The sequence below is a fragment of the Bidens hawaiensis genome, unplaced genomic scaffold, assembly GCF_021521415.1.
Source record: "Bidens hawaiensis isolate Kalapana, Puna unplaced genomic scaffold, B.hawaiensis_p1.1 tig00005780_1, whole genome shotgun sequence".
Lineage (NCBI taxonomy): Eukaryota > Viridiplantae > Streptophyta > Magnoliopsida > Asterales > Asteraceae > Bidens > Bidens hawaiensis.
In genome coordinates this window covers 209,575-229,111 of record NW_027491379.1, presented here as the reverse complement: position 1 = coordinate 229,111, position 19,537 = coordinate 209,575, and the positions used below count along the sequence as shown (strand labels likewise).

At 34.9% G+C, this 19,537-nt stretch overlaps 2 pseudogenes; one reads left to right on the top strand and one right to left on the bottom strand.

Moving 5' to 3' along the window:
• Window positions 1-8,454: 8,454 nt before the first annotated feature.
• On the bottom strand, window positions 8,455-11,977 carry LOC143630699 (uncharacterized; annotated as a pseudogene).
• A 4,358-nt stretch (window positions 11,978-16,335) lies between these two features.
• On the top strand, window positions 16,336-18,930 carry LOC143630660 (protein NUCLEAR FUSION DEFECTIVE 4-like; annotated as a pseudogene).
• Window positions 18,931-19,537: the final 607 nt, after the last annotated feature.

Sequence of the window (19,537 nt, the reverse complement as noted above, 5' to 3'; positions counted from 1 at the left end):
CTTTGTCCATCTCTCATCTCTGGCTTCATATTCACATCCACATCCACGCTCCGTCTCATCGATGTTATACAATCAGCTTTTTATAAAACCAACCAATTGACCCTAAAATTGTTCTTGTTATGTTTAAAATATAAATATGCTTTTTTAATAATATTTAGGGGGGTGGGTTATTCTACGAAGGATGAATACTCATGAGAAACATGCTTGCTTCCCATGAGGCACACACGTGTCGTAAGGGTGTCAATGGTAAAGGCGTTGAATGAAAACGTACAAGTCTGAAAAACAAAGATACAAAACCTAACGTACCATTATATGAGGTAAAGGCATTACATATTGGATCGAAGCTAGGTAAAGCGTCTATGAAGAACTCTAATGCATCGTCATATGCACCAAATTGAAATATTTTGAAAAAGTTTTTTCTTTGATATAATGATGTTATTATAATTGAATTAAAACGAAAAATGCTTATTTTTATGGTAAACATTATAAACTATATAAAAGTTGTTTAATTTAAATAAAAAAAACCCACCTATATAGGCTAATACTAATAACATATTATAGTTTTTTATATTTATTATTATTTTAGTTCATAATTGATAAAATAAACATGGAAACACACTGGTATATGAAATTACGAGTACATGCATGCACAGTTGATATTTTGTCTTGTAACCATGAAAGTGATGTACAAGTAGAATCATACAATGTACAAGTTTGGGATGACGTCTCCTCTCTTGAATGCTTCCGTACTTAAAACCGTGTGCCTACTTCAAAGGCACAACTTGCAACTAAAAGGACACAACGCGTGATATCAATATATTCCTTTTTGGATTTTCTTTTAATAATACCTTATCTATCTATATTACATAATAAATAAAACTTTTCTTATGCCACATGTCATTCTTTTATGTATTCTTATTCTTTCTTCCCGCCTCTCCCTCCTATTAATTATACATACCTTTTAAAGTTCATTTTATATATTATTTGTTTAATGATTTCTCTAATTGCTTTTACAAAACGTATTTTATATTTTTTTTAAACGTTAGGTTTATTTATAAAACATTTTTATAAACTGAACATTTTCATTATTTAACGGGTTCGTTGTTAAAAACACGTGGATATTTAATTGAGCCCGACCCGCCTTCTTTTCACCTGTAACCGTAATATCTTTCTTTCTATCCATATTTTGTCGATCAAAACCTTATCGATTATCCTATACTGTACATTCTTCAACTAATCGAACGTATTCTTATATTGATGGTTAGTTCGTATCGATTGTACCGTTTATGTTCTCATAATACTATTTTATTTTAGTTGCTACCATATTTTTAGTGTATTATCTAATTTTGTATCGAAAGAAGTATTTAAAGATTTATGATTTATATTTAAGTTTGTGAATAGTAGTTATAATTTAACTTTGTACTTACTTAATGTATTATTCAACTTTATTTATCAAAAGTTATCACTTCCTCTCAAGTCACCAGATTGGTTTATTTGTAAATGAAGGTTTCTCATGCATCAGACCCGAGTCCATGGGAATGAGTCTCACACACCCAGATGGCGCTTAATAACAAAAGTTCTTTTGACGTCCCTTTCATAAGACAACATAAGTCAATGTTGACGGCTGTTTAATTTATATAAGTCTATGTACACATTGGATGGTTTGAATGTTTAATATAGGAAATAGTAATGCTACCAAACCAACTCGAATCTTTACATTATTCGTTTAGTCCCCTGCATACGAAAATGAGGAGATTAGTCAAGTGTGAGTAAAGGGTACTATAGAAAATAGTAATTGCTTCAAGTCTTTTGGAGGAACAAGCCTCTTCCAAGTAAATGGTGGCCATACTCTACGTATCCCAAACACACGGCTTCCCAAAGTTCTTTGACGTCCCTTTCATAATACAATAAGTTTTGTATTTTACAGCTTAGTTAGGTTATTAATAAAAAAAATAAATAAACATTATACGCATACAAGTATGTGTGTTCTTTTAGTATATATGCACAATCACTTTTTGTCTTATATTAGTGTACAAGTAAGAGTGTTGAAAGGGGTGCCAAATTCAGAGTCATTGTGAAATTGAAACAAATAGACACAACGTACGCGTTATATCAATATACTAGTGTGAGTCCCGTGTGGCCGTGTATTACACGGGGAATTGATCAAAATTATAAACTTCAAACATTAACCACAATACAATTAAACACACAATTATTATATATTGTTAATACAATTACAAGTTGTGTTAAATTACGGAAATTACAAAGCAAACATTAAACAAAAATTTAACAAATAAGTAAAAATTTCCTTGTACACTACTTGTGGTTGTATTGGTCAATATACCTTGTTTATCAAATATCAAAATTTTGGCCCGTGTCTTCTTTTAACTCTTGGTAATGCCACATACAACTGTCCGGATAAAACACAGGTTCTTTCAAACACAAACCAACCTTAGACAATGATTGACCTTGGCTTTTGGTTCTGGTCATCACGAAAGATATTGCAAGGGAAACTGTCGTCTTTGAAATTTAAATACTATTAATTTGTTGTCTGTTGGAGTCAGTGGTGTTTTATGGATCAAAACTATATGTCCAATATTAGTTCCAAAAACGATTTTTGCTTCAATAACCTAAATATATGATATGTAGTCTAGTACCGTTACACAACCTTTCTTTCTGATTAAGATTTATAAATAGCATAACATAACCCCAACTTTTAGTATAAGCTTGTGGTTTTGCAGTATAGATATTCTTAGACCATTAATAATGGTTTTTTTTGTTTAAGATATTTAATATTAACAGAATTTATGCTATTTTTTTGTGCTATATTTATAAATGTTATAAGGGGAATTGAATACGGTGGTGTTATGTAACCTGGGAAGATTAATTTGATTAAACGACCTGTTTTATTTTAATTAAAATCCCCTCCATATTTAAGGTCACAAAACGTAACTCTTTGAACGTAATCCTTGTTTGCAGAGATTTTCATCCAAAAATCCGTTTTGCTGGTTATTTAAAATAGAGTTTTTTTCCTTTTATTTGATGAACTTGTTTTCCTTTTATTATTATTTAGGTGAATATATTATATATAAACTCATTAATTTAATATGCATACCTTAAAATCCAAAAGAAAGTATAAAATAAATCAAGAAATCGCAAGCACTAATGTACGATTTATGAAAAAAAAAAGTTCCACGGCCTTATCAAAATAGGGGGGGGGGGGGGCTTTAGTTTGTTTTTTAAGTATTTCATCTAATCTCATTGAAAGTAATATAGAACTTTGGACTTTGGAGAAAAGTTACATTTGAGTAGATTCTAATTTGAGAAGATAAAGAATTTCCATTTCTAAATTAAAATTTTCACAACAATGAAAAAGATTTTATTGAATAAGAGGTCTTTTGATCAAAACTACATAGTCTCTGGAGTCCACCATGTCCCTGGAGGCGAAGGAATAGGTTCTTGTGGTGGCAGTTGGTTAGATTCCGGTGCCGGCAGTGGTGGCGGCGGCGAAGGTGGACAGGGGTGATAGAAGTTGATGGAGTTGGGAGAGTTTTGGGATTTAGGGTTTGACTGGAATAAAAGATCATAGATCCGAATAAGACTAAACTGTGACCCATGTGGGATTCATATTTTGAAAATGGGTTAAAAAGTGTGAGAAGGGCTAAGAGAGTGACAAGTGGCATAAAGTAGTAGTCTTTTATTATAATAGTATGATTTTTCTTTGGATTTCCCTTTCAAGGATAGTAGTACATAACAGTAATTTATAAATACTAGAAGACTACCCGCACAATTCAACGGGAAACACATAATTTGATAATCATGTAACAAAATTTAGGGTGTTCATTATTCCATTTGAAACTGTGAGACCGTTCATCAGTTTCGTTTCCCGGTGGAAACCGAAGCTGGCCGTACATATTGAAATGTTAAGTATTTTCTTATTTAGTATTAGATATGTTTTATAATATATATTAGACATAGTTAAAATATAGTTAAACAAAGTTTATATTTAATACAAACAAACTCGTCTATTACAGCTTTAATAATTTAGCCCAACTTCCAGTACGTTTTTATTTATAATATTTGTTCTTGTTATGATTTCTTCTTCTATTTATTCTAATAAGGTTTATTATTTATGTGACCAAAGTTATCTTTGTTCATAATATGATTCTCTTAATAATGTATTAGTTGGTGCTTAGTGTGAAGTGAATGTATATGCAAATTAACAATTCTTATTTTAACTTTTAAACTTAATTTTTTTATTGAAGTACAAACTATATCGGAACCTAGTCGCTGGGAATGGTTTGGCTTAGTTTAGTTTTAATTTTAAACAGTTCGGTTTCGTTTTCGATGACCAAAAAACGTGTAAAGTTGGCTCATAGTTTAATTTAAAACTATCAAAACCATACCGCAAACACTTTTGCATAAATTGTTTTTTTTTACTTCAAAAACTATAGCAATATCATACTCAAACTAAAGATAATAAAATGTTCGTTTTTATGATACCATTTATTTTAAACAATATTAACGTATGAAACAGTTATCACCGTTTAAAAATTGTGGGGTAGTTGAGTTAAAAGTGAAAATAAAATAATATATAAGTAAAAGATTAAGGACCAATGTTGTAACTTTAAGGGATGAAAATTGTAGTTATTTTGAAAAAAAAAATAAATAAACATGAGATTTCATTTAATGTAACAACTAACAATGCCTATTGCCCCTAGTTAATGTTGTAAAAAACTTAAAAATTAAGTGTATTAATTTGCCAATGAGTGATGCATTATATATAGTATAGATATAGATTTAATGCATATAAAATATTATACTTAGTAGTTTAATATTATTCATACCTTAACTGGGAGATGCTCCAAAAAAGTCAAAAAACAGACAAAACTGGAGAGACGGGTGGTGGCATGTTTTTTTTAACAGGAGATGATGTTATGTAACGAGTCAAAATCGGATACAGAGCTAGATGAGTTAGGGTTAAAACGAGAAAAATGTTGTGGTTCATACTCCAAACAAACCAAAAAACATAACAATCTAACCCACTACGTACTCTAAGTTACTTTAAATGAACAAAGAAAACTAGGAAACATGATGACACAGAAGCAGATTATGATTTTTGTGCATGGGTAACGTGGGTATGTGGACGTACCAAAGAGAAGTATTAATTTACATCTGCCCGAAATGGATATGGACTATAAGAGCTCGGATTGAAATGACTTGTTTTAGAAAAGAAAACAAAATTAGAAATGCGTTTACGTGCTATACCGGTGGATCTGTTAGTGATAGAGGTGGCAACAGGTGGTGGTGAGGTGATGAGTATCGATCATTGAGTGGCTGCAGTGGCCGGGTGGTGGTGTTGTTCAAAACGGTGGAGGTAGCATGCGGCACTGTGGACTGTGGAGGTGGCAACATCGATCGGTGGGGTGCATCAACATTGTGGCGACATAACAGAGATTGCGGTGTCAACAACGACGAGCAGGTACAACAGGTGTGGCCGGGACGGAACCAGGGGGTTCAGAAGGGTCCGGCAGTCAGAAAAGTTATATATCCGGTATATGATGTCGAAATCTTTTAGGTCGTTTGACCCTTCAAATATTTAGTAAAGTAGTACAAAAGTAAGAAAAGAAAAGGGAAGTAGACTTATCGGAAAAAAAATTCCCGTGGACTGAATGAGATTACTACGGATTGTGGAGTTGGGTGAAGATGAAGTATAATAATAATAATAATAATAATAATAAATGAGGACCTATATGTATAATACCACTTTTAAAAAAGGACTGTTGTAGTCTACAATACCAATATTACACTGATAAAAAGTTACAAATGTGACATATTTCAGATTTACTTTGTATACTTGATTTATTATTATAATTATTATTATTATTTAATTATTATACTTGTATATTATTGAATTAGATTATACTTTGTATGCTTTGGATTTAATAACTCTCTTATATTTTTACAAGTTATTTGATTTTTCTTAAACTCTTTTCGATGCTTTTAACAAAAGATATAATTGAGGAATTGTTTTTAATATTTAGACATTACATGGAACATCATGTGGTAAATATATCATTTATACCAAGACATATAATTTTTGTGGCTTTATTATATCACATCGCATATTTTTGTGGGGGTACTATCGGGCAGGCCCGGCCCGGCCCATGGGCCAGCCAAATAAAGCAATGGATTTGAGCCTCGAATTTTTTAAGGCCTCCAATTTTATATAGGTTATGACTATATTTTTTAAACTGAGCTTTTTTATTAAGAACTTGTTGATGGATCACAAGATAAGAGTGAGGCCCATGCATTAATGATTCATCCTTGTATTATGGTACCTATAGTAGAAAAAATAAAATAAAAATAAGAACGAAAACTAATTGCGGCCGATGGTTAAAATCTTAGATTATTTATAGCTAGATTTTTTTATAATGTCAAATAAAATTCGAAAGTTTGAATCGGGTCAATCTAAAATTTTTAACTCCTCAATCTATAAACTTATTGGTTTATTATTGCCGGTTCCAAACCCGAGAAAAGAGGAGGTTTTACATCAAATGGATTTTTCAAAAAGGCCTCAACATTTTAGTTTTTTTAGGCCTCCATAAACGTTAAGACGGGCCTTCTATCGGGCTCGTTTACAGTAACAATTTAGGGCAGGTTGTGCAGTCACTTGGATACATTTCCATGACCAAACCACTTGTTACGACTTATTCTACATGCTCGTTTTTTGGGCGTCTTCTTTCGGGTGCTGCAGATTTGGTTGCCTGCTTTTACCACCAGACTTATACAGGAATGTATAATACTCGGACCGGGAGGCTATCGCTTGCACTCATGCCGATGCCTTTTGCTTTTGTTCTGCTAATATTATCAGACGGATTGACTGTTTTACGTGTGGCTACCGGTTTGATAGGAATCTGCTCCGGGTTCTTAGTGTCAACAGCTGTTACGATCACTTCCGAACTTTTTGGTTCAGAGAGCTCGAGGATTAATCATAATATTCTTATAACCAACATCCCGTTAGGATCATTGATATACAGTGTTACTGCATCTCTGGTTTATGATGACCACATCAGGAGCTCAGAAGATGAAGGATCAACGGTGTGTATCGGTCGAAAATCTTATTACCAGACGTTTATATTGTGGGGATGTGTTTCTTTATTGGTTTGGTTTCGAGTTTTTTTGCTTTCTTTAAGAACGAAACCGGCTTATGAAAGATATTATAAGGAGAGAAGAAGTAAACAGCCTTCAGTCAGTGACGAGTTCTAGAGTTTTGATAAATGGGTTGGATACTTACGATGAAACGCGAAGAACAAGATAGACATAGAATTAGTGATCTTTGAAAGATGCAGTTCAGGATAGCAGCAGTGTATGACTTCATAGGTTTTGAGTTTATAAATTTGTAACATATAATTTGTAGTGCTGGTTAATGTATGCAACTTCTGGTCATTTTGACTAAAGAAAGTCAAACTGTGAATTTACTAATGAGTAATGATTAAGGTAGCCTTATGAGGAACTGGAGTGTGAAAACAAGAGTTTCTGTCTTTTCTTACCAAATGACATAAATTAGTTTTGAATGTGATTTATAGAATAGACTCGGTTGAAATGATTTATTTTAGAATCAAATTATTAAAATGGGCTCACTCGTTATATATGTGCTTTATGGCGGATAGTGTTGACGGGTGGAGGCGATAGCGGTGACAGATTGATAGACGATGGAGGTCGTGCCAATGGTGGCGGTTGGTAGTGGTAGTGGCGGATGGGTCACCCCTAGGCTGGAATGAAAAATATAATTGAGGGGTGTATCAAGTAAAAAACAAACCAAACTGGATGGTTTGGTCAGACTAGCCAAAATGGTTTGGTTTGACTGTTTAAATCTCTCCCCCTCTCTTTTTTTGTAATACAAGTCATTATGGAGTTCAAATCTTTTGAAGTGGAAATGATTTTTAAGGTTAAAAATGATAAGGATTCTTCTGATTTTAAAACCGTTAACTAGACAGATAAACTCGGTATTTCTAATCATAAATCGTGTATCGAGCTTTATTAATCTCAGACTGACTTAATTCATGATTTAGTTCATTTAAATGGTTCGATCTGTTTGAAATGTTTATTGCTAAGCGAATAACCGATAAGTTTTCTTCGTTGTCCGAGCTAGCTCGAGTTAACATTCCTATGTATACATAAAACACATTAGTAACCAAATGGATAATTTGTAAGCATTGTTTGTTATTCAAAGAAATCAACTGGTAAAATAGATGCAAGTTTTTATTTAGTTGTCCAAGCTTGCTCAATTTGACACTTGCAGTTGAGTAATAAATTGCTGAAGTTGCGCAGTAATTTGTTGAGAAGCATGTGTAGATTTTTTACTATAAAGTTCTGTTGCAATTTGAGAGTACATAGGAACAACATGCAGTTTAAGGGCAGAATGGTCAAAGTAACTACTCTCTATGCCATTATGCATAAATAGAAGTAATGCTCACAAACAAATATGAAACTGCTACAATCTTGAAATGAAACTTGCAATTAATAACTCATATATGAGTTATAACTGCAGTTTCTTGCTGATCTTGGAAAGTGAAGATAAGATCTCGTTCATGTCCGGTCGATCTTCTGGATCCACTTGAGTGCAGGATAAAGCCAATTGAAGAATCTGTTTTATAACACCGTGTTTTGTGGGGAAATCGGAAGCCAATACAGGATCTAAAATTTCAACCAGCTCACCGATTTCATTTGAAAGTGCGTGTTCTATCAACTGTGGCAAAGTTCCCTCGTCTTCGGTGAGTCCTGTTGGTCTTTTTCTAGTCATAAATTCCATCAATATAATTCCAAAGCTAAATACATCTACTTTTGTTGTCACTTTTTGCATATACGCAAACTCTAACAGAAAACAAAAATGCATTAGTGTAAACTTTTAGGTACAATGTTATCTAAAAAGAGAGCAGGCGATGCATTACCTGGCGCCAAATAACCAATGGTGCCCTGAAATGCTGATGCAGAAGAAACGTTGCTTCCATCGTGTTGATGAACTCCCAGAATCCGAGCTGTCCCAAAGTCGCTTACATGAGCATCCCATTTTTCATCAAGAAGAATGTTAGAAGGCTTTAAATCACAGTGAACAATGGGGAAATCATAGCCCGAATGTAAATAAACGAGTCCTCTAGAAACTGAAACCAACAGATAAACTCTCTCCATAAGATTCCATCTTGATCGATCAATCCGAGAATCATGTATAGCTTTGTCTAGATTACCGTTTTCCAAGTTTTCAAGAACCAAAGCCTTTAGTTTCCTACTTTCCCATGCATAGCCAACCACTTTCACTAGATTTCTATGCCTCAGTTTTGCTAACGTGCTCATTTCTTTGTAGAAGCTCTTATCGGATTCCGTTGAAAAGTCTGAAATTCAGACTTTTTACCGCTATCATACTTCCATTTGTTAGTCTACCCTTATACACTGTGCTTAAACTGCTTGTACCAAAAAGGTTACTTTTACTGAATCCATTAGTAGCATCTTCCAGTTCTTTTCTATCAAATCTTTTGAGAGTACACCCTCGGGTGAATTCTAATTCTTTGTCCCCAGATTTAACTTTTGGTTTTCGAATATGGCAATAACATAAAAGCGCCAAAAATAATACAAGAAGCAAAGCTAGAGATCCGAGCAATATTGCAAGAATTATGACTTTTCTTGATATTTGATGTGAATGATAGGCGCATGATTTGGTTCTGTTTGCAACACACAAAGACGGATTTCCAATTAATCCTACTGCACTAGAGTTTTTGAGAAGTCCCTTATTGGGAACATGTCCTTCGAGGTGATTGAAGGAGAGGTTGAGGTGTTTTAATGCCAAATTGTTGCCAAAATTTTCAGGAATCGTGCCACTGAATTTGTTTTGTGAAAGATCAAGTGAAGTAAGAAGTGTCAGATTCGCCATGGTTTCAGGGATCTCTCCGTCCAACTGATTTCTTGAGAAATTTATATAGGAAAAAAGTTTTAGAGTAGGGAATATTTCTTTGGAGACAGTACCAGAAAGTCGGTTTCCAGACAAATCAAGACTCTGCAGGTTTCTGCAGTTCCGAATCGTTACAGGAATACCTCCAGATAGATTATTGTTTGAGATATCAATGGCTTGCACCATCTCCATCTTCCCAAACTCACTTGGGATATTTCCTGATAGGAAATTGTTTGAGAAATTGAGATATATCTGTATATTCTTCATACTCGCAATCACTGGCCATGAAATCGATCTAGTGATCAAGTTGTTTGAGAGGTCTATCCAAAGCAACCGGTTTAAGTTTGTCGTACTTTCCCTAAATGACCCGTTAAACCTGTTTCCACTGAGATCCAAATGAGATAGCATCTCGAGCTTTGAAACAGAATTCAAAACTGGACCCTCAAATTTATTGTTCTTAATATAGAGTTGAGTCAACTGTTTAAGCTCATAGATTTTATCAGGAACCTGACCTTCTAGATTATTGTTATCGACAGATAGGCTTTGAAGGGAAGAAAGGTTTGAGATTCTAATGGAATGGTGCCTGAAAATTGGTTTTCGCTCAATTCAAGATTTAGAAGCTCTTTCAAATTTTCAATGGAAGTTGGAATCGGGCCAAAGAGGGAATTTTGCCACAAGTAAAGAGTTTGTAAACCGGACAAATTCCCAATCTCTCTAGGAATGATACCAGAAAGTTGGTTTCGTCTCAAATCAAGATCTTGTAGCTCTCTTAAATTTCCAACGGAAGTTGGAATCGGGCCATAGAGAGAATTTTGCCACATGTAAAGAACTTGTAACTTGGACAAATTTCCAATCTCTCTAGGAATGATACCCGAAAGTTGGTTCAGGCTCAATTCAAGACCTTATAGCTCTTTCAAATTTCCAATGGAAGTTGGAATCGGGCCAGAGAGGGAATTTTGCCACAAGTATAGAAATTGTAAGCTGGACAAATTCCCAATTTATCTTGGAATGGTACCAGAAAGTTGGTTTTCGCTCAATTCAAGATCTTGTAGCTCTTTCAAATTTCCAATGGAAGTTGGAATCGGGCCAGAGAGGGAATTTTGCCACAGGAAAAGAACTTGTAACCTAGACAAATTTCCAATCTCTCTAGGAATGATACCAGAAAATTGGTTTCGAGTCAATCCAAGATATTGTAGCTCTTTCAAATTTCCAATGGAAGTTGGAATAGGGCCTGAGAGGGAATTTTGCCACAAGTAAAGACCCTGTAACCTGGACAAATTCCCGATCTCTCTAGGTATGATACCAGAAAGTTGGTTTTCGCTCAAGTCAAGTTCTTGTAGCTCTTTCAAATTTCCAATGGAAGTTGGAATCGGCCCTTCTAAAAGGTTATCAAAAGCCCAAAGAATTTGAAGATTGGGAAAATCGCCAATTCTATTTGGAACTGTACCACTGAGTCTGTTGGAACCAAGTTTAAGTTGTAGCAAAGAAGTGCAGTTACACAAGCTATCTGGGATGGTTCCAGTGAGGGAATTGTTTGTGAGTCTAGTGTATGCAGATTCTTGAGTCTCCTTAGTTCAGTTGGAATCGAGCCAGAGAGGGAATTGTTGTAAATATCAAGTGTGGCAAGCTGTGTGCAGTATCCCAACTGGAATGGAATGTTGCTGCTGAAAGAATTTTCAGACAAATTAAGAAGCCTGAGGTTGGAAAGGTTACCAAGAAAGGGAGAGATTTGGCCTTTGAGGTGTGCTTGTGGAATTGCTATAGAAATCACACGTTTAGTGATATTATGGCATTGGATTCCAGTCCAATTGCAATGGTGGGTGGATTCAGCATGCCAATCCTGAAGTGCCCCAGTCGGATCGTCTGTGATTGAATTCTTGAAACGTTTCAAATCATTTGCTTCATCAGCTTCCAAGGTGGACTGAACACCCAGCACCAGGAAAGCTAAAGGGAAAAGGATTTTGAATGCCATTGAAGTGTTGATGAGCATATATACATCGAAGCTAGCTGGTTTATTTATATTGCAGAATTCAAAGAGAATATATTTCTTAATGTCATGTGAAATCAAAGACTAATCATACATATTTCTTTGAGTTCCCATTCAAAATACAATAAGTTCTGTAATATACAGCTTAACTAATTAAATTATGTTTAATAATTAATTATTGTATACATACATGCAGTATATATGCTAGCTACATTTTGTAGTTTTTACAGAAATAAAATTTTAACCATAATTTATATATAAACATTAAACTGTTAACCAATTATTACACACAAGTATATAAACTCACGTATGCACAATCACTTTTTGTCTGATAATAAAAGTGTACGTAAGAGTGTAGAACAGACAGATAAGTAGAGATTGTGGTGTCAACAACGACGAGTGTTGGATTATGAAGGCCTTTCGGCCTGTTTTATAAGGAGTCCCGGTTTTGGTTCCTAATTATGTTTAGCCTTAATCTTGTGTATTATATATATATATCCCATCATGTAATTGTAAACTTTATTATGAGCTAATAAGAAAACCTAGTTGCGGCCCGTGGATGTAGGTCTTCTCGTGGGACCGAACCACGTTAAAATTCTTGTGTCATTTATATTTCCAGTTACTACGTGTTAATCGTCTGTGCATGTGTGTGTTGTTTCGCTTTCGCGCGCTGTTTTGTTTCTAACAAGTGGTATCAGAGCTTTGGCTCACTGAACACACGGTTTGTTGCATGGAAAACTATTCGCAATTTTGGTTTATTCTGGTTCAACGATTGAAATCACGGGATTGATTTCTGGCTCGTGTTCATCAGTGATCGACGGTTCAAGATTGATGGTTGAGTTAGGGTTTCGATTTGGATATGGTTAGTGATTCTGTTTCGTGTTCCCTTAATTAATCGCCGCCGGGGTTTCGGTAGAAATCAGGTCCAATTCGCAGAAGAAAAAAAAAAGTTGTGGTCGAGGTTGTAACCTGGCTGGTTTTGATTGCGGGCATCGTGATCGGGTGTGGCGTTAGGAGTATGGTCAAGATTTTTGGCTGATTTTGCCGGTTCGTTTTGGCCGGAATCGTCTTGATGACGTTTTACGAGTGATACCAGTAAAAAACAAAAAAGAAATTGGGTCTATATTGTCTTCTCGGGGTGTATGAAGGAAAGTCACAAGAAAAGTTTTTTTTTTTTTTTGTGTGTGTGTGTTTGCTGAATCACGAGAAGAAAAGAAAAGCAAATGGAATTCCAATTCCTTTTTTTAATTATTATTTTCTTTTTTGTTTTGATCAGGATGTGACATACTGACATATGACCAAGGATCTAACGTTTTGTGAAATTTCAAGTTCGGGTTTGTCTGTTAATTATCAACGGTGAAATTGGGAAACCGGTTTGTGTGAAAATTCAGCGTTCGGATTGGGTCAAATTTGTTCGCAATAGATATGTTTAAAGTTTATTTTCATTTACTTGATTTATCGGTTATTTTGATTGACCGTCAAGTTCAGACACATGTCATTGCTGTGTCTGTTCACTGTTTCCGATCCGTTCTTGTTTGTTATTGTTATAACTGAAGATGGGATGGCTGTGATCGAAATGTTCAATGGTTACAGATTTGGGTTGGTTGGTTTGTCAAAGGGAACTTGGATGTGGAACTGATATGGGTAAACCTAGAGAAAATGGAACCATTATGTGTGTTGGTGATGACATAAGTGAAAAAAAGAGGTCAGTGGCAAGTCATGTGAACTATTACTCGTTTGGATGATCTTTCGGTTAGTGTTTGCGTTAACTGGTCGTGTGTACGGTCATAGAACCCTTGGTACCGCTTATGTTTCATGAATGTTCTACTGCTGTTATAATTGTTCGCTTGTTAGTTGGTTTGGAAATGTGATTATTACTTCTTGGTCGTTTGGAATTGTGAAGTTATATCTTGTTTAGTGGTGATCATTGGTACGACACTTGAGAGGATCGGGATCTTGTGTGGGTAAAGTTATTTGTTGGGAAAGTACGAGTGGGGTTCATCTCATGGAGTGTTGGTGTGGCATGGGTTGGGACAGTTGGAGCTGGGATAGTTGACTTGGCCGTCTGCATGGAGATGGGACATTTGAGAAGTCGATGTCGAAAGGTTTGAAATTCTACTTATGAGATATTAGGACTTAGTAAAGGTGGTGAAGACTCTTGGGTTTAAGATTCTGGTATGCTTAATTTCTTGTTACTCGCTTCAATAAAGCATTCGTGAACATTTTAGTTAAAGACTTTGGAAGATACGGTCTCTGTATCATCGAAAGAAGTGAAGCAACTTTCGAATTAAGGTCTTGGCTCGCTAAATGGGAAGAGCAAAGGGGTTTCAATTTTCGTACATGAAGCATGGAGCCACAGGGATGTCAGTTTGAGCGTATTCGAAGGTCTAAACATGTTCGGGGTTTTGGTAACAATGGGAGCACGCTGTGTGTTCTAGGTTAGTTTCCAAAGGGACGTTGGGTTCGGAAGACCGGGAATCCGAATGTGAAAATCTCTCTTGGTATAGTCTACTAATTTGGAGAGTGTTTTATCCTCTGAATGTCTTTGGAGTCGGTATTATGGCATTGGATTCCAGTCCAATTGCAATGGTGGGTGGATTCAGCATGCCAATCCTGAAGTGCACCAGTCGGATCGTCTGTGATTGAATTCTTGAAACGTTTCAAAGCATTTGCTTCATCAGCTTCCATGGTGGACTGAACACCCAGCACCAGGAAAGCTAAAAGGATGAGGATTTTGAATGCCATTGAAGTGATGATGAGCATGCATACATCGAAGCTGATTATTTATATTGCAAATCTAGCAGGAAATAATATTTTTTTACTGTTTAAATCAAAGACTATTATCATATCAAAGACCCTTTAAGTAAATAATCTTTTGGTTACACTCCACCTCACACGGCATCCTAAAGTTCTTTGAGTTCCCATTCAGAAAACAAGTTCTAGTATTTTACAGCTTAATTAAATTATATTTAAAAAACATTTATTACATGCATACATGAATGTTTGTTTTTAGTATATATGTTAGCTACAGATGTAACATATATTTTAGTTAAAAAAAATTAAAAATTTAACCATAATTGATAAATAAACTGATAACAAATTATTATACACACAAGTATATAACTGATCACGCATGAACAATCACTTTTTTGTCTAATAATAGTGTACAAAAGTTTGGGTTTAAAGATGCCAGACATCTTACGTCTAAAATGAAATGTACTATACTGTAAGGGCATGTTCGTTTCACAGAATTCGTGGGAATTCAAAGGAATTAGAATTAAAATCTCATGACATGGCGTGTTTGTTTCGTTGGAATTGGAATCTTAGTTTCACTTTGCTATGTTCGGTTCAAGGAATTGGAATTGGAATTCAATTCCTTCAAATTCCTTTAAATTAAGGGATTCCAAATCCTTCCAAAATGTGGAAGAATTAAGGTAATTCTGTGGAATCTATTCTCGAGGTTTTTTTTTTAACAAAGACAACGAATAAAACATTTTAGTTTTTTTTTTACTTTTTTTGTTTTTTACTTATATTTTGAGTGTTATGATTTTTTATTATTATTTTTGAATATTTTTTTTGAGGGGTTTTCTTATCTTAATAGAAAACCCATAATAAACATTAAAAAAAATAAAAACTCAAAATATAAATAAAAAACAAAAAAAGTAAAAAAACTAAAATGTTTTATTCGTTGTCTTCGTTAAAAAAACTGATTCCTATTCATTTGTCAAACGAACACATTAAGAATGTAATTGGATTTCAATCATCTCCAATTCCAATTCCTATTGGAATGTTCAAATTCCAAATCCAATTAATTCAAATTCCTAATCCTATACAAATGCCAATTCCAATTCCATTTCATTCCGTGAAACGAACGTGAGAGTGTTAACGGTGTGCCAAATTCTAAAGTCATTGTAAAGCTGAAACAAATAAACCCAACGTACACGTGATATCTTGGGATTTCCCTTTCAAGGATTGGATTACATAACAGTGATTTAGTAATATTAATGAATATAAAAATAATATATATATATATTTCAATTTTTATTAGTAATTTTACCGGGTGACACCCTGAAAAGCTTGACAAAATGAACAGGGCGCGTGGTCGTATGCATGTTTTTCTTAATTTTGAACAGCAGATGGTGTTATCAGTTATGTAACCGGTCAAAATGGATACGTACGTACAGAGCTAGATGAGTTCGGATTAAAACGAGAAGAAGTGTTTAAGTTGCTCACGCATGGGAGAAATTAAAGCATTAGCAACTGGGAAGCTGAAATGAGTATTAATTTACCAAAAGAACTTGGATTGAATGACTACGGTGGTTGAGGGCTGCAGTAGGCAGCGTCGGCGACTACGGTGGCATCGAACATCGTGACAACATAAGCGGAGATTGTGATGTCGACAATGGCGAGCAGCCGAGTAGGTAGCAGCAACAAACAATGGGTGTGCCGTGCGGGTATGATAAGCTAGGCAGGCATTTTGACCCGTTAAAGTTAAATCATCTGTTTTAGAGTTTAGATGATCCATATATTATTAATTTAAAAATAAATGATTCTAGCTACTTTTAACTTCTTGCTTTTATTCATATAAGGCCCAATTTGAATGTTTAAACCGAAAACACGAAATACTATTCAACTTAATTAACGGCATGCGCTCCTTCATCTCCTTACTTGTAGAAGTTATTAATAACATTTACAGGAATAAGTTAACAGAATAACATTATAATCATATTGATAAAATTAAAATTATTATTAAGGCAATATTGTCTCTCTATTCACAACTCATGAATTTTAAATCCAACCATTAACTCTATAAATACTTTTAGACTATTAGTGACCTATCATTTGTCAAACTAATATTGGTTTCATTGAAATAAACAATATAAAAAAGAAAATAAAAGTAATGAATCGGTCATGAGCCAAATATATATTTTTAAGTAAAACAAAAGTTCACATTTGTTTTATATTTAAAATAATGAACTTTTATCTTTTGAAATAAAATAATAATAAATTATATTTTATTATTTTATAAAGATAATAACACACCCTACATTTTTTTTTTTGAAAAGCTATAAAATTACCAAAACTAGAAAACCCAAGTAAGTTCGTAGGACCCAAAGTACAAAACAAAGAAAATGGTATTAACATATAGATATTAAAAGACAACTAATGGCTAAAGGCTAATTATATTGCGAGTCTCTCGACCTTATTTGGGGATTATTTTGACTTAGGATCACATATTTAAACTGTGCTTCAATCTTCATACTTTGCGGATATTTATTTTTTTGGGTTTAAGTGGTAATCAGTCAACGGTTTAATGATTAAACCCGATTTTAATAAAAGTTTCATAATTATTAATCTGATTAAAATTATTATGAATACGGCTGAATAAATAAACGAGTAATCATCACTTTATGGAACCATACAGGATCCAGTTACAAACAACACGAGTACAAAAACAAAACAACCAAACTAAATACCGACAATATTTAATTTTACCTCGGTTAATGAATAACTAGTTGAGACACCACATAACTAACTTCGCTAGGTGACAACACGAACGACACCCGGTGGTGGCGGTGCATGGAGGCAGCCGGCAGCAGCGGTGCCTGGACAGCAGCAGCGGCACGGCGGTGGTTGGTCAACGGCTGCGGCAGCCGCTTCCGGCGGCGATGGGAGCGGCTTCCAACACAGTCTCTGTTTTGTTGTTAACATACATAACTTTCCTGAAAACTGGCCAATTGCGGTATCTTTAAGTGTTAGTTTCAATGGAGTAACCGCGGCTTTATACAACCTCCTCACCACTCAAATATTCCCGAATGACAAAAGCACGTCATACCTTCTTCTAAACGCCATTGTCCCTTTCATTGTAGCCATAGCAGCACTAGGCCCGAAACAGTCATCAAAGACGACGCACATATATTCGTCTGTTTGTATATATTAGCAGCTGTTACGGGCCTTTATCTCTTCTTCTTAGATCTAAAGTCACAAAACATATATATCATGTCAATGTTTTTGATAATCCTTCCATTCATCTCCCCAAGCATCATTTATCTTATAAAGAAAGTGCACCGGACTTATTACTTTAAACAACAGCCCGTTAAAAGCCCGGGTTACTATTTTGTTGAATTTGAACATCATGAAGAATTCCCTGAAGAATGTATTACTCTTGTGGTTGACACGAGTTCACGTGGTGGTTGCGGTTTTAATGAAATAATCGAACAGGATCAGTTAACGGTGCTTGGTGAGGAGCATAGTGCTACAAATCTCGTGTCTCGGTGTGATTTTTGGCTTTATTATATCGCGTATTTTTGTGGGGGTACTATCGGGCTCGTTTACAGTAACAATTTAGGGCAGGTTGTGCAGTCACTTGGATACATTTCCATGACCAAACCACTTGTTACGACTTATTCTACATGCTTGTTTTTTGGGCGTCTTCTTTCGGGTGCTGCAGATTTGGTTGCCTGCAATTTTACCACCAGACTTATACAGGTATGTATAGTACTCGGACCGGGAGGCTATCACTTGCACTCGTGCTGATGCCTTTTGCTTTTGTCTTGCTAATATTATCAGACGGATTGACTGTTTTACGTGTGGCTACCGGTTTGATAGGAGTCTGCTTCGGGTTCTTAGTGTCAACAGCTGTTACGATCACTTCCGAGCTTTTTGGTTCAGAGAGCTCGAGATTAATCATAATATTCTTATAACCAACATCCCGTTAGGATCATTGATATACAGTGTTACTGCATCTCTGGTTTATGATGACCACATCAGGAGCTCAGAAGATGAAGGATCAACGGTGTGTATTGGTCGAAAATGTTATTACCAGACGTTTATATTGTGGGGATGCGCTTCTTTGTTGGGTTTGGTTTCGAGTTTTCTGCTTTCTTTAAGAACGAAACCGGCTTATGAAAGATATTATAAGGAGAGAAGAAGTAAACAGCCTTCAGTCAGTGACGAGTTCTTGAGTTTTGATAGATGGGTTGGATACTTGCCATGAAATGCGAAGAACAAGATAGACATAGAAATTAGTGATCTTTGAATGATGCAGTTCAGGAGTGTTGGTTAATGTATGCATCTTTTGGTCATTTTAACTAAAGAAAGTCAAACTGGGAATTTACTAGTGAGTAATGACTAATGTAGCCTTATGAGGAACTGGAGTGTGAAAAAAAAGAGTTTCTGTTTTTTTCTGACCAAATGACATAAATAAGTTAAAAGGATTGTGATTTGTAGAATAGACTCGGGTTGAAATGTTTTGTTTTAGAATCAAAGAATAAAAAATAGGTGTCTGAGTTAACATTTCGATGTATACATAAAACATTAGTGACCAATTGGATAATTTGTAAGCAAGTTGTGCAGTAATTTGATGAGAAGCATGTGTAGACCTTTTTACTATAAAGTTATGTTGCAGTTTGACCAGGAACAACATGCATTCTTCTTATTTTGAGACAAATTTAGGAAGTGAAAGAGGATAAAGGTAAGGAGTTAAATTGGTTTAAGGGCAAAACGGTCATTAAATACTCTCTATGCCATTTTGTTGAAATGGAAGTAATGCTCTCGACAAATATGCAACTGCTACAATCTCGAAATGAAACTTGCTATTATAA